The following is a 16,862-nucleotide window of genomic DNA, read 5'->3' as shown; positions in this document are numbered from 1 at the left end:
CAATATTTGGGGCTACTTCGCTAGAACTCAATTATTAAAATAATTCTAATTATTCACTCTAGAAGAAATTTTCAGTATGTTAACAGAGATGGAGTCAGAATTGTATAGCCTGAAATCACAGGGTATCAAACTGTAAGAAAAAACTTATGAAAAATTAAGGAACTCAGACTACTTGAATATATAAAATGAAAGTAAGCCTATAGTATAAGCCCGAATAAATATTTATGTTCAATATACAATTAGTAGGAATGATGCAGATTGTAGAAGATCAGAGGCTAATGCCCAGGGGCAAACAATGGTCTATAATTAACGAATGCTACTTTGCAACTCATTTCTTTACAGAACTGTCCTTTTATAATCAGTCAGTGGTTATGACCCCAGAAATATTTTGGAATGTAATTACTGAAATTTGGCCTCGTGTATAATCCTCTTTCCATCTGGTAAGATGTTGAAAAAAAGGATATTTCTGGAAAGGAATGACTTTAAAAATGACATTTTAAAAATGACTAACACTTGTTATCAACAAATTATTCATATATTGAATTATAAGATAGAAGTATACCTATGAATACATTATGGGACACAATGAATGTATGTGGAATGAACATTTTGATGGCATTGTGTAACCGATGAACATTGATAACTTGAAATGATAACCTCCTAGTTCTCCAAAATATAGAAAACAATTGTCCAAGTTATATATGATTGAAGATAAAGTCACAGATCAGTAAATCAATCTACTTGCTAAAAGCGATACCTGTTCATACAAAAAAGGCGAAGCACAAGTTTTTCAGTTGGTTAAATAATATGAAACTCCCTCTCAAAGACAATGGAAAACTATAGTTTATTTATCTAATCTTGTTTCTCTTAACCTAATCATACCTGGATATTTCATGCAGATAATGACACAGTATTTAAAAAAAAAAGGTTTGGGATGTTATCAAGGATATTATCATGATGGTAGAAGGTTTGTAAAGAGGAATGCTGATGAGATAGTAAGATGACTAGGAAATTGTGGACCAGGAGATACCTTTCCTACTTATAAAGGAACCTCAGGGAAAACCATTGGAATACTCACTTGTAAGCCAACCTAATCTAAAATACCTATTGACAATGGTGCTAGTACTTGTACAGACAAGTCACCATGCTGATAAGGAGGATGGATGTGGATATCACTAGAGAAAGATATATTATTGTCTTTTGATCCATGGCTTCACTAACTGGAGCTGGCTGACATTGGCTGAATTGCTCTATTCCCTCACTTGTTTGGGAGTGGCCACAGCAGTTTAACCCTCTTTTTTCATTCCACCAGTCAGAGGAACTGTCTAGGTCTTTAACTTTATGAACTTGTAAAATCTACATTTGACTTTCAGGGGAGGCAAAAACCAAAGAATGACATCACTCACTGATAGCATTGTCAATTGTGCTGGAGACACATGCTTAATTTCTCTCTCAATTGGTGTCTTTTCATCAGTCTTTATCATCTTTGTGATAACAGGTTAGATGCATAGAGAGAGCCATGAGCCAGTAGCTCAGGAAAAGAGAGACTCTTTTTTTTTTTTTTTTCTTTAAAGTAAACTCTCCACCCAGCATGAGGCTTGAACTTAGGACAATGTGATCAAGAGTCACAGAGTCCACCAACTGAGCCAGCCAGGCACCCCAGAAAGAGAGAGACTCTTAAGAGAGAAGACCATAAGGAACTTTTAAGGCAGCCTAATAGTTGAAGCAACTGAATTTGTAAAATAATCAGAAGCATATGCTAGAAAGTACAAAGTTTTCCTAAGTAAGAACAGCAGCAGTAGCTAAGAGCTAAAATAACTGAGGATGTGCTTTTATTAAACAAATATTGTACATCTTTTGCCTGGATTAGCTAATTCATTTTTTTAAGATTTTATTTATTTATTCATGAGAGGCATAGAGAGAGGCAGAGACACAGGCAGAGGGAGAAGCAGGCTCCCTGCAGGGAGCCGGATGCGGGACTCGATCCTGGGACTCCTGGATCATGCCCTGAACCGAAGGCAGATGCTCAACCATTGAGGCATCCCTGGATTAGTTCATTTAATCCTCATGTGTTAGACACACCAAAGTGAGATCTCAGTGACTCACATGCTTGTATCATCTTCCCTTTAGGATGGGCAGAATCTGTGCCTTGCTGTTAACCAATAGAATGTAGCAAAAGTAGTGAGATAATTATTCCTATGATTACTTTAGCTTAAATAAGATCCCGTCTTACCAGGCAGAAATAAGAGATTCTCCAGCTGGCCTTGAATATGTAAGTTGTAATATTATCGGAGGACCTATGAGAGGTCTTCCTGGCATGGATTGCAGGAGGCCTCCCAGAGCTGAGGGAGGATAACAGCAAGAAAACAAGGACTTCATTCTCACAAACACAAGGCACTGAATTCAGCTGATGTAACTTTGAAGAGGACATCAAACTCCTAAAAGGAAGGCAGCCTGGCCAAAATCTTGATTGTAGCCTTAGGTGATCTTCAACAGAGGACCTGTGTCCGGACTGCTGACTCACAGAAAACATAAGGTATTAAATGTATGTTGTTTTAATCTGCTAAATCTGTTGTAATTTATTACAAAAAAATAGATAATTAATACATTTTAAACCACCCCCACTGATGGTTGCCAGAGGAGAAGTGGGAGGGGGGTTAGACAAAGTGGATAAAAGGGAATGGGAGACTTTACACTATTCTCATATAATTTATTTCTTTATATTTTGTGAACACATACGATACTTTTTTTTGTTTGCTTTAAATATTTAAAAGATAGTTGTAGCATAAAAAATTTCTATATTTACCCACATACTTATTACCGGTGATGTTCTTCATTTTCTTATGTAAATCCAGATTCCCATATGATGTCATTTTCCTTTTACCTGAATGATATAACTTAATATTCACCTATAAATGCAATGCAGGTCTTCTAGTGGTAAATTCTTTCAGATTTTGACTATTTAGAAAATCCTTTCTTCCACTTTATTTTTTTTTACAGAAGGTAAAAAAGGCTGTCATCCCAGCCCATGACAAACACTAATCTACTTTCTATCTTTATAGACTTATTATTAAAGATACACTGTATAAACAATAACATATGTGGTCTTTTGTGATTAGTTTAAATTGTGATTAGTTTAAATTGGGATAATGTTTTCAAGCTTCATCCATGTTAGTATATATCAATATTTCACCCATTTTAATTGCAAATAATGTTCTGTTGTATGGATATGCTAAATTTTGTTTATCCATTCATCTACTAATGAACATGTGGGTTATTTCCTAATTTTGTCTACTATGAATAATGCAGCTATGAATATTTATATAGAAGTTTTTCTGTGGACATATGGATTATCTCTCATTCTCTTTTTCTGAGGATGTCTGATTTCTCCTTCATGTTTCCTTTTTATCATTTTAATTCCAGTTAGTTAACATACAGTATGACACTAGTTTTGGGTATACAATATAGTGATTCAACACTTCCATACATCACCTACTGCTCATCACAAGTGTGCCCTTAGTCCCCATCACCTATCTCACCCATTGTCCCATCCACCTCCATTCTGGTAACCATAAGTTTGTTCTCTATAGTTAAGAGTCTGTTCCTTAATTTCTCTCTCTCTCTTTTTTCTCTTTGTTTTGTTTCTTAAATTCCACATATGAATGAAATCATATGATATTTGTCTTTCTCTGACTTATATTGCTTAGGATTATATTCTCTAGTTCCTTTCATGTCATTGCAAATGACAAGATTTCATTTGTGCCTGAATAATATTTCAGTGTGTGTGAGTGTATGTGTAGACACTTGGTCTCCTTCCATAATTTGGCTATTGTAAACAATGCTGATATAAAGTTAGGGGTGCATGTATAGTGTTGAATTAGTGTTTTTGTATTCTTTGGATAAATACTCAGTAGTGTGATTGCTGGATCATAGGATATCTCTATTTTTAACTTTTTGAGGAACCTCCATACTCTTTTCTACAGTAGCTGTATCACTTTGCATTCCCATCAACAGTGCAAGAGCATTCCTTTTTCTAGGATGTTGACATCCTTGTCAACATTTGTGTTTTCTTGTGATTTTGGTTTTAGCCATACTGACAAATGTGAGGTGATATTTCATTGTAGTTTTGGTTTGCGTTATTTCCCTGATGTTGAGTGATGTTGACCATTTTTTCATGTGTCTGTTGGCCAAGTGGATGTCTTCTTTGGATAAATGTCCGGTCATGTCTTCCACCCAATTTTAAAATTGTATTATTTATTTTTGGGGATATGAGTTTTGTAAGTTCTTAAATATTTTGGATATAAACCCTTTATAGGATATGTCATTTGCAAATGCCTTCTCCCATTCAGTAAGTTGCCATTTAGGTTTTTTTTTTTTTTTTTTTTAATTCTTCCCTTCACTGGGCAGAAACTTTTTATTTTGATATAGTCCCAGTAGTTTATTTTTGCCTTTGTTTCCCTTGCCTCAGGAGACATATCTAGAAAAAAGTTGCTATAGCATATGTCAAAGACATTACTGCCTGTGTTCTCTTCTAGGATTTTTATGGTTTTAGGTCTCACATTTAGGTCTTTAATTCATTTTGAATTTATTTTTTTGTGTATGATATAAGAAAGTGGTTTAGTTTCATTCTTTTGCATGTTGCCGTCCAGTTTTCCAAATACCATTTTTATAGAGATTGCCTTTTTCCCATTGTGTATTCTTTTCTGCTTTGTTGAAGATTAATTGGTCATATAGTTCTGGGTTTATTTCCAGGTTTTCTATTCTATTATTGATCTATGCATCTGTTTTTGTACCAGTATTAAACTGTTTTGATCACTACAGCTTTGTAACATAATTTGAGGTCTAAGATGGTGATACCCTCCCGCTTTGCTTTTCTTTTTCCAATATTGCTTTGGCTCTTCATTTGTGGTTCCATATACATTTTAGGATTGCTTATTCTAGCTCTGTAAAGAATGCTGTTGGTGTTTTGACAGGGATTGCATTAAATCTGTAGATCATTTTGGGTGATATAGATATTTTAACAATACTCATTCTTCCAATCCATAAGTATGGAATGCCTACCTATTTCCTTATGTCATTATCAATGTTTTTTCATCAGTGTTTATAGTTTTTAACATATGGGTCTTTCACCTCTTTCATTAGGTTTATACCTAGGTATCTTACTGTTTTGGGTGCAGTTGTAATGGGATCAATTCCTTAATTTCTCTTTCTGCTGCTTCATTATTGGTGGATCAAAATTCAACAGATTCCTGTACGTTATTTTGTATCCTGCAACTTAACTGAAATCTTTTATCAGTTCTCACAGCTTTTCGGTGGACTCTTTCAGGTTTTCTATATACAGTATCATGTCATCTGCAAATAGTGAAAGTCTGACTTCTTCCTTGCTGATTTGGATGCCTGTTATTTCTTTTAGTTGCTTGACTGCTGTGGCTAGAACTTCTAGTATTATGTTGGATAAAAGTAGTGACAGCAAGCATTCCTGTCTTCTTTCTGACCTTAGGGGCAAAGTTCTCAGTTTTTCCCCATTGAGGATGATGTGAACTGTGGGTTTTTCATCTATGGTCTTTATTATGTTGAGGTATATTCCATCTAAGCCTACTTTATTGAAGGCTTTATCATATTGTATTTTCTCAAATACTTCTCCTATATATTTTGAAATGATTATATGCTTCTTATTTATCTTATTCATGTGATGCATCACATTGATTGATTTGCAAATATTGAAGTATGCCTGCAATATAGGAATAAATCCCACTTAATAGTGATGAATGATTTTTTTAATTTATTAATAGATCCAGTCTGCTAGTATTTGGTTGAGGATTTTTGGATCTATGTTCATCAGCGATATTGGCCTATAGTTCTCCTTTTTAATGGTGCCTTTATCTGATTTTGCTATTACTGTAGTGGTGACCTCATACAATGAATTTGGAAGTTTTCCTTCCTTTTCTATTTATTTGAATAGTTTGAGAAGAATGTATTAGGTATAAACTCTTCTTTAAATGTTTGGTAGAATTTGCCTGTTAAGCCATCTGATCCTAGGCTTTTTTTGGTGGGGGAGAGGGTTGATTACTGGTTTAATTTTTTGCTGATTATTGGTCTGTTCAAATTTTGTATTTCTTTCAGTTTCAGTTTTGGTAGTTTATGTTTCTAGGAATTTATCCATTTTTCTAGATTATTCAGTTTGGTGGCATATAGTTCTTCATAGTGTTCTAATTGTTTGTATTTCTGTGGTGTTGGTTGTTACTTCTCCTCTCTCGTTTGTAATTTTACTTTTTTCTTTTTAGTACATTTTATTCTCTTTGTTGATAAATCTAGCTAGGGGTTTATCAGTTTTACTGTTTTGTTTTTGGTTTTTGGTTTTTTTGTTTTCTTTTTGTAAAAAAACAGCTCCTGTTTTCATCGATCTATTCTACTGACGTTTTTCAGTTTATGTATCATTTATTTCTACTTTAGTCTTTATTATTTCCTTCCTTCTGCGGGTTTTAGGTTTTTGTTTGTTGTTCTTTTCCTAGTTCCCTTAAGGATGGGGTTAGGTTGTTTATTTGATATTTTACTTGCTTATTGAGAGAGGCCTGTATTACTAAAAATCTCTCTATTAGAACTGCTTTTGCTGTATCCCAAAGGTTTTTAAACTATTGTGTTTTTATTTTTATTTGTTTTTATGTAATTTTTAATTTTTTCTCTATCTTCCTGGTTGACCCATTCATTGCTTTACTAGTATGTTACTTAACCTCCATATATTTGTAGTCTTTCCAAATTTTTCCTTGTGTTTGAATTCTAGTTTCATTGTGTTGTAGCCAGAAAAAAATGCCTAATATTTCTTCAATCTTCGTGAATTTGTTGAGGCTTGTTATGTGGCCTAATATGTGATCTATTCTCAAGAATTTTCCATGTGCACTTGAATGTGTATTCTGTTGTTTTAGGATGGAATATTCTGAATATGTCTGTCAAATCCATGTAGTCCAGTGTGTCATCATAGCCATTTTTTCCCTTGTTGATTTTGTTTGGAAGTAGGGTGTTAAGAGTGCCCTACTGTTATTGTATTATTATTGATTAGCTCCTTTAAGTTTGCTATTAACTGTTTTATATATTTGGGTGCTTCCATGTTAAGTGGTATGTTTTAAAGTCTATTTTGTCTGATATAAGCATTGTTACTCTGGGTTTTTCTTGATATACCTTTGCATGATAACTGTTTCTCTATCTCTTCACTTTCAATCTGCAAGTATCTTTAGGTCTAAAATGAGTCTTGTTTTGACAACATATAGATGGGTCTTATTTTTTTGTGTGCGTCTTATTTTTTTTTTAATCCATTCTGTCACACTATGTCTTTTTTCACCTTATGTATTTTGATTTGGTGTTTAGTCCATTTACATTCAAAGTAATTATTGATAAGTATGTATTTATTGTCATTTTATTGTTTTGTGGTTATTTCTGATGATTTTCTTTGATCTTTTCTTTATCTCTGTCCTGATTTGCTGATTTTCTTTAGTGATATATTTGGATTTCTTTCTCTTTACTCTTTGCATGTTTTACTGTTTTTTGTTATATTTGTATATTAACTCTTCCACATTTAGCAGTCTATATTAAGTTGATAGGTATTTAAATTTGAACCCATTTTTTTATCCTCTCCACACCATGTTTTAGATATATATTGCTACATTTTGTATCCTTTTATTTTGTGAGCTCCTTGACTGATTTTTTTTACAGAAATACCCTTTTTTAAATTGCTTTTGTATTTTCTACCTTTATACTGTCACTTTTGTCTCTCCTTTCCACCCAAAAATTCCCCTTAATATTTCATGCAGAGGTGGTTTAGTGGTCATGAACTCCATTAGTTTTGTTTGTCTGTGAAACTTTTTATCTCTCCTCCTATCCTGAATAGCCTTGCTTGATCAAATATTCTTGGCTGCGGATTTTTCCCATTCAGCACTTCGAATGTATCATGGCACTTTCTTCTTGTTTGCAAAGTTTCTGTTGAAAAATCTGCTAGCCTTATGGATTTTCCCTTGGAAGTTATTGTCTTCTTTTGGAGCTTTTAATATTTTTCTTTATGACTATATTTTACCAATTTAAATACAGTATGTCTTGGTGTGGATGTGCTTTTGTTAATTTTTATGGGCGTTCTGTGCCCCCTGGGGCTGGATATCTGTTCCTTCCCCCGATTAGGAAAAATTTCAGCTATAATTTCTTCAAATAAATTTTCTGCTCCCCTTTCCTTTTCTTCTTCTGGAACTCCTATAATATGAATGCTATTATATTTGATGGAGTCACTGAGTTCCCTGAGTCTATTCTCATTTTGCATGATTCTCTCCTTTCTGTTTTGTTCAGCTTTATTAATTTCTATTACTCTCTCTTCTATGTCACTAATTCATTCCTCTGCTTCTTCCATCCTGCTGTTCATTCCATCAACCATGTTTTTCATTTCATTTACTGAGCCTTTATCTCTGCTATTTTATTTCTATATTAAGGGTCTCTCTCATGTCTTCCATTCTTTTCTCAAGTCCAGCTATCCTCATGATCATTATTTTAAATTCTCTCTGAGGCATGGTACTTTTATCTGTTTTACTTAGATCTCCCATGACCTTGTCCTGTTCTTTCATTTGGAATAATTTCTTGTTTCTTCATTTTGTCTAAGTCTCTAACAGTCTGCACCTGTTCTCTGTGTTGGGAAAGTCAGCTGTGTCTCCTGATTTTGAGGGCAATAGCATTATGAAGAAGAGATCCTGTAGTGGCCAGCCATGTGCTATTTCTTGTTCCCCAGGACCTAGTGCTTCAAAGCGTATCTCTAGTGTATACCGTGTGTATTCTGCTGTTTTGTTCTGACTGCTTTAGGCTTCAGGCCAGTTATCTGCAGAGGCTCTCTTAGCCTGTTGCAGGTAGCATTTGGTCCCTGGCCTGAATGTGGCACATTTTCACTAGTTGTACTTCGGTCTGTGAAATGAGACTTGTCACCACCAGAACCAAGGCCTCACAGGACTTTCAGGTCAGGCCATGTGGTGTTGACAGGTGTTTGGGCCAGTCTTCTGGGCGAGGGGGCCTGCTGTGCTGGGACTGAGGCAAGCATGACTGGAGGAGGCAGTTCTACCGGATTGCAGTGTGTCAGGGTTTGGTGTAGCAAGTTAGGTGGTAAGTGTGGGCCTTGGGTTAGTTCCTGCAAGTGGCTTTGTGCTTATGCTGAGGAGTACAGGGAGGTAAATGATGCCAGTCAGCTCCTTTGTTCCTGGTGAAGTGTCGCTGTGAATGCTGCCTCTCAGGGGCTAGCTCCCAGAAGAGGGAATAATTTCCTGCTCTGTGCCCCAAGTGCCCTCCTATCCCACATTGTCTTCCCCTGGTTGTTTGCCCACCATTCACCAGGGCCAAGCACAGGGCTCTCTGGGCTCTATCCTAGCCAAACCCACAGACCTTTAAAATTCTAGGCTTTAAGCTCTACTGGATGTAGGAATTCACAAAATTTAGCCCCTCTCTTTTTCCAAGCCAACTGCTATGTGCATTTGTTTTCCCCTTGTGCTCCCTGTGTGCTAGTCTGTCTTTGAGACTGCAGCTCCCTCTCCACCACAGTGGCCACAATCTGTTTCTCCCTCAAACCATGTCTCTACTTCCTACTTTCTTTGATGTGTCCTCTTCTTTGCCTTTAGTTGTGGAGTTTGCTCTTCCAGTCTTCAAGTCAATTTCTGGGATATTTGGATGATTTTATAATTATCTAGTTGTATTTGTGGAACAAGGGGAGTCTAGGGTCCTTCTACTTTGCCACCATCTTCCAATCTCTCTCTCTCTTTCATATTTGAATGATAGTTTTGCTGAAGTAAAATGTCAGTTCAAATTCTCTGGTGATGAAATTGTGGGGGAGAGTTCCAAACCCACTTTGTTGCCTTCATTAGCTGCTAGGTTTCTTATATTCACAGTTATCATGATTGCAAGGCTGTTGGTTTTCAAGGTTGCATATAGCTTAAGAGAGAGGGGTGAGGGTAGATTCAATTAAAACACCACAAAACTCATTGCTCTTATCATGATCAATCTAGTTTTATTGAACAAGTGCTTCTCAGATTGTTGCAAACCTGATGTTAACTTTCAGATTTCTGTAAAACCTGATTTTCATATTTTTACCAATGTTTTCATTATTTTTATGGAGGATACGAATTATTTTCATTATTGTGTGAACTCTAAGGTTTGTTCTAGTTCTAGGAGTTGGTTCTTTCCATGACTTAGTGTAGTTTTTTTTTTTTTAAGTGAATGAATTGGTCAGAAAATAGGAGAGACTCAAGGGAGCCCTTTTCAGAACCAGAGCACTCTCTGTTTAGGCCTCTTATCTCCAATACTCTTCCTAGAGTATTGCTACCTTGCTACTCTCATTTCCTAGATCCCCACTTTTATCTCCTCATCTTAGGGATAGTCTCCAGCTTGTCTTCATTTCCTTTTTAATGCAGTAAGGTGTGGATATACTGTTAATGTAGTAGACTACAGTCACTCACGAATAGGTTTACCTTCTTTATTTCTGCTCATTCAGAGATCATTGTCCTGTATAGCATACTGTTTCAATATCTGAAAACCATTGTTTCTTTTTTCTTAATATCTTATTTATTTATTTATTCATGAGAGACACAGAGAGAGAGGCAGAGACATAGGCAAAGAGAGAAGCAGGCTCCCTCTAGGGAATCTGATATGGGACTCGATTCCAGGGCCTGGGAATCACGACCTGAGCCAAAGGCAGACACTCAACCATTGAGCCACCCAGGCATCCCTGAAAAATCATTGTTTCAAACATGTATCCAGATGTTTATTTACCTCAGGTAGAAGGATAAATCTGGTTTATGTTGTACCATTTTGGCCAGAAACAAACATCTCTTCCCTATAGTTCCATATTTTCCTAGTTTCTTCCTTTAAAACTATTTTTGAATATCTACTATATATCTAATAATTTATTTCACATAGAAAATTACTGGGTACTATAGAAAATTATATTTTAATTAATTTATTACTTCAACAAATATATATCATTTCCAAATTTAGGTTTATTCTTAAATATAGAACAGAAGATTCGTACAAGTTTGTTTTTTCCCCTTAATTAGTTTGCACACTAGTGGTAATAATTAGACAAGTATAAAAGCAAATGTCTTTAGGTTGCTTCTGCCAGCAGGGACAGAGTAGGTCTATGCTATAAAGAGGCTATTTTATTTTCCCTTTCACAGGCTGGTAGGATTTTTACAGATGAGAAATATGAAGAGTTTTGACAGAGGAAAAGAAAGCTGTGTAAAAAAAAAAAAAGTTAAGAAAGAAAAGATTATAAATTGGAAGGGGAGTTGGAGTGGAGCCATATGAAAAATAACCTGCTGTCATGGTTGTACAGAATACATAAAGGAAAATATAAAAAGGCAAATCTTTAGAAAGGAGTAAAATAATATGGGAAGATATACATACCATGTGGGTGTTGAGACTACATTTGTGAACAGTGAGGACCATGGAAAGAGAGAGATAATTAGAATTAAACTTAGTTGCAAATACTCTGTCCTACTTTTGTATATGGAGTATGCCCATGATAGAAAGAACAACAGAAATAATGAAATTAGAGTTTCTTGAGGATATCACTCTGGAGTTACTGTGGTAGCAATGGCATTATTAATAGATAAAAGAATTGAGAGAAGAAAGTTTAAAAGGGAAAAATCAAGAATTTTGTTACAATGAAAACAATACATAGAGTTATAGAGGTAATATGTAGCTATTAAGATTATGTTAGGTTGTTAAAATAATTGTGTGAATGCTAAACTTATTTGGACAATGATTTAAAAAAAAACAAACTATTAGACAACTGGCCAAAATTGAGGTAGATTTCAGGGGGAAAAATGACTAATACTAACTCATTTTCAGAGTTTTCTTGGACCTCAGATTTATTACCAGTTGCTAACCAACTAAGCCAGCCTGTTTCAGTCCACAGGGAGAAGCCAGTGCTCTAAATATAAAGAGATTATTAAATACTTTAAGATTCAGTATAGTTATTAGTGTTAATTATTTAATTAATGGATTTTGTTTTGTTAATTGCTAATATTATTATTTCTTGCTGGATTCTCTTTTCTCCAGTGTCATGTCACCGATAGTTGAGCACAAGTTACATGTTTTTTAAGAAGTAAGTTGTATGCAGGTGACCTAGCTGTGAAAGACTTATGTCCTTCTCCTAGTCTTCTAAACACCTAGTCCCTTCCCTAAATGGTTGGTTATATCAAAATATTGATAGATGTGTATATGTGTATGTTTACTTTTCTCTCCCTGGGCTTTTGTATGTCCAAAGGTTGTGACAAATATTTTGAGAGAAAGATGTTTTCATTGAACTTGAAGGAGAAAAAAAAAAAAATCCTGTCAACTCTAATAAAAGTCACTTCACAAGAACAGTGTACAGCATACAGAAATAAATGAGTTGCATGTTTGGTGTAAAATCTCATTTTTTAAAGATGATTTTTATTGTTTAAGTATCTCAATAAGATCACAACTGAAATGATACATTTTCTGGTCATCAAACTATAATTCATAAAAACTAAACTTTCAAAATGCCCACACAAATGTCAAAATTCCCTCTTTCCTATTCTTGTTCTCATTGCTCCAAGGCTTATAATTCAATGATTACTTATGCTTGTAGATGTTTAATTATATTTGTATTGCTTTTACTTTTAACAAAAGTTTTATCTGAAGGAATATTCTCATAAATTATAAACCTTTCTAATTCAGAATCATTCATTTTTCAAAGGATGGATGTCAAAAATCCCAAGTATAAAGGAAAGGAAGCAATTTGTTTCAAGTACAGCAGAAGTACTTAAGACTAGACCTAAACATTGAAAATCAGGAACTGAAGTTTCCAAGGTGGCAGTAACATACACTGACACTATTCCCTAAATTATTCAAATCACTACTCTAATGCTCTATGAATACCAGTTTCAGATCTGTGCATATCTTTATTTGCGCAGTAAAAATAAGAACTATGAGTTCAACATAACTAACCAGGATTTTGTAGACATTGTACAACTTCTTTACTAGACATGGCTTAAAAATTCAGGTATATAAAATATTTCAAGAGTACTTTGTATTTCTAGAATTCTGTAAGAACCTGTCTCCGTTGTGGATTTCATCATTCACTATTTTTTTTTACATTTATTAATTCTCTAGCTGTGTTTCTATCTAACCAGGCTAAGCCTAATCTGTTCTACTTTTTGACTACAGTGTTTTAAATATATTCAAAAAAGAAATGCTGAGATTATATAAATTCAGGAAAATGCCAAAATAATTCCTCCAGTATTTCACAGAGCCATGGATGTGATAATGTAACTTGTTATTCTCTAGTTTTACATTTCTCAAAAGTGCACAATATCTCACAGTATTAATGTTGTTTGAAATTTGTTTGGTGAATGATGCTCCATCTCTGTTTAAAATGCAGTCAACTTTATTTCTTCCAAATCATAATGTTAGCTTATTGAACACTGCTCCAACACTCAAAATTTTCTTTTTTTTTTTTTAATTTTTATTTATTTATGATAGTCACAGAGAGAGAGAGACAGGCAGAGACACAGGCAGAGGGAGAAGCAGGCTCCATGCACCGGGAGCCCGACGTGGGATTCGATTCCGGGTCTCCAGGATCACGCCCTGGGCCAAAGGCAGGTGCTAAACCGCTGCGCCACCCAGGGATCCCCACACTCAAAATTTTCAAGCTAGCTTCCTCTTAATAAAATGCTAAGTTGGGGGCAGCCCGGGTAGCTCTGTAATATCACATCTTCCGCAGAACTGGGAAATTGTCACCTGGCTTCTAATAATCTGGTCTATATTTTACATCATGGGCACTGTAAATATTTGATCTAATTATGCTTCCTTCTATTGTCTATTAGGAAGTTTGAAGCTTAATTTTAGTTGACTTATAGCAATTGCATAGGATGTTATGGTATACATTTTGTGTACTAAAGTCAGCTTGATTTCTATTCATTATTGTACTCATATCCACTCACCCCAATCACCTTCAATATCCTTTTATGTTGTATTTCTGTTTGCATCTGAACTATGGGAGAGGGTTGTAAAAGAAAATTGAAGAAACAAAGAATCCTTACTAGGTTTCAAATTTATTTCTTATTTTTAGTGATACGTAAGTTTGACTTTGTTAGATTAAATATCTATAATTTCTGAAGCTCACTTTACATGTTCTATTTGATATATATACACCTAAGACTATATGATACCCATTGAATCTATAATATAGAGAGGTTTTTGTTCTACTGAAAATTACATAAAAGATTTTATTGGCTAATCTCCTTTCTTTAAGATGCTTCTAGTTACAATATTCATGAGGTCTCTGAAATATTATTAGTTAAAACATTGAAAAGTTTTTTAAGTGCATACTTTAAAAAGTCATATTTCAAGACTATGCCTTTTGACAGCTGTGAAATAACAATGTAATTGCATCATAACTGTGAAATATGACTTTTTCTTGCTTGTAGAAAGTGGATATTTTGCTAATCCTGACATGTACACAACAGCTTCAGGGCATCCCATATTTCCTGATTAATTAAGTCTGCTATCCAACTTGTCAGATTCATTGCCACCTTATCTAAAAGTTGAGATAAGCAGATTAAATATATAAAATATAAATAGGTAGTTTGAAAAATACAAAGGTACTTTCTTTTGTAATTGTGTGCTGGAATACACTATATATAGAAAAATTTATGTTAAGTAATTCTAAAATCAGCCATTTTGATCACTACTTTTTTTTTTCTTTTTTCATCAACAATTACAAACAGCAAAGATTTCATATGACTTGGTATGGTCATCTTCAAATATTAATTAAAAACCCTTCAGCTATCCCCAAGTAACTCTTTTAATTTAGATATATTACTGCAGAAGTTGAAATTATTAGCTTATTTATCATTTACAGGGAAAAAGATTATGTAATTAATCCTTTTAGAGAAAAATGAATTTTAGATACAAATAATGAAGTGATATCTAGTCGTTATCATGAAAGACATGCAAATGCATTGATTCAAAAGTTTCTAATTCATTTGATAAGCACATTAAGTTTGAAAAGAGAACCCTAGCTATAGCAGGTTTTATAGTTACATAAGAGTTTTTCAGAATTATAGCAAGCACAATAAGAGATAGTGATTTTTGTGAGCAGAATTTTTTTTATAATTATGCTTTTGTTATCTAAAAGAATGGCTTGATATGATGGTTGCCAGAAAGGAGACAACTGGAGCAGGGGTGAAATGGATGAAGGGAATTAAGAGTACATTTATCACAATGAGCACTGAGTAATGTATAGAATTGTTGTATCACTATATTGTACACCTGAAACTAATATATCACTGTATGTTAACTATACTGGAATTAAGTTGGGAAAAAAAATCAGAGAAAAGGCTTGAGAGAAAGACATAGATACCGATATAGCACATCTACCATTTTGATTTACTCTTTGTCTTCTTTAGAACATAAGAACAAGAGCTCATTCTTGACCTCAAAAACTAAGAGATAAAATAAATATATAGTAGGCTTCTATAGAACATGAAGAACAGAAGAGAGTATGCAGTCAACTAGGAGAAATGAGTTAAGCCAAGGATTTAAGGATGTGTGTGATCTAACCAGGTTGTGGAAAATGGAAGTAAATGGGAGCCCTCTATTCACGGAAAATAGCATAATTAAAGGATTGCAAATCTGAAGTAGAATAATGTGTTCAGGTAATTACAAGCTCTTCATTAGTACTATAGAATAAAATGTGTTATGTAAAACGTGGACAGTGAAGTTGGCTGGGGAACTAGATAGAGATCCTAGAATAAGATGCGGACTTTGAATATACCCTGAGGCCAAAAGTTGCTATAACTTAGACATCCTCCAAGTTGCCTAACACTTTAAAGCAAATAATGGCAGTTTTTCCTGACAACTTCCTACATAAATCCAAAATTTCAAATTAGTTCCTTAGAATGTGTTTAAAACATTAAAAACATATATATATATCAAACTATCATAATAAGTTGTAAAGCATTTAAAATATTGCCTCTTGATCACTAAACAAACAATTAATATGGTTGTTAACAAAAAACTGCACTCAAAATAGTACAATTTATACATTGATACTTTAAGGCAAAATCTATACTTAAAATAAGAACTATGAATAAAATGTAATAAATTTATTATGACAAGATTTAGAAAAATATATTAAAACTCAATTTCCTGTATTGATCCATTGTTAATTGAGGTTGATAGTGAAGAAAGTTGAAATGGGAGGAGGCAAGGGTTATTGAAGCAGTAAATGGATGATTGTTGAGGGTGGCATGCAGAAGAGTTAGGTGGAGGCTTCTGACAAACAATTAGATCCAGTAGAACTGACATAATTTTCCTATCATTCTTTTACTGGTATAGAGAGTCTGGAATAGCAAGTTTTAGGCTGTTCTCACCCATGAGTGAGCACAGGAAGGGTACTTACCAGAGTCAGCCATTTCTGACCTGTGTATGATGCCTCCAGTGGGAAATCTGTGCTCTGTGTCTCCCCATCAAATGCTCAAGATGTTCTCAAAGTCTGAGGTTCTTTTTAGACAATCTTCTTCATTCATTCATCACAGATGTCAGACCTGCATTGTGGTCTGAAGGCAATACCCACCTACTTCTGATCCCTCACTCCTTTAGCTTCATAAGTATTTCTCTCAGTAAATCTGTTACCCTTTTACTTCTGCCTTAGCATCTGCTTCTGGAGAATCTGAACTCAGAGTAAGAGACATAAAACAATATTCAAAAGGGAACTTTTCATTTAGCCTACACATTTAAGGATAATGTTTAGCATTATGTTTGCATGGCTCATTCATTCCTTCTGTATGGCACCTGTGGTTTGACCATGTGCCTCTTAAAGT

The 16,862-nt window shown here is 34.4% G+C and overlaps 1 protein-coding gene across 23 annotated transcripts in view; it reads left to right on the top strand.

Annotated features, from left to right (window-relative positions):
• Positions 1–16,862, top strand: part of MGAT4C (MGAT4 family member C) — a 716,481-nt gene that overhangs the window by 172,898 nt on the left and 526,721 nt on the right. The window contains exon 1 of one of the 23 annotated variants that reach the window (XM_072724545.1): positions 2,237–2,536. The exons of 21 other annotated variants lie outside the window; for them this stretch is intronic. The gene's annotated coding sequence lies outside the window, so the exon portion shown is untranslated. Of the gene's footprint in view, positions 1–2,236; positions 2,537–16,862 lie in introns of those variants that run through there. One more of the 23 variants, XM_072724544.1, reaches the window with a different exon arrangement.

The sequence above is a fragment of the Vulpes vulpes genome, chromosome 10, assembly GCF_048418805.1.
Source record: "Vulpes vulpes isolate BD-2025 chromosome 10, VulVul3, whole genome shotgun sequence".
In the NCBI taxonomy this organism is placed as follows: domain Eukaryota; kingdom Metazoa; phylum Chordata; class Mammalia; order Carnivora; family Canidae; genus Vulpes; species Vulpes vulpes.
This window is presented reverse-complemented; position numbering and strand designations above follow the sequence as displayed.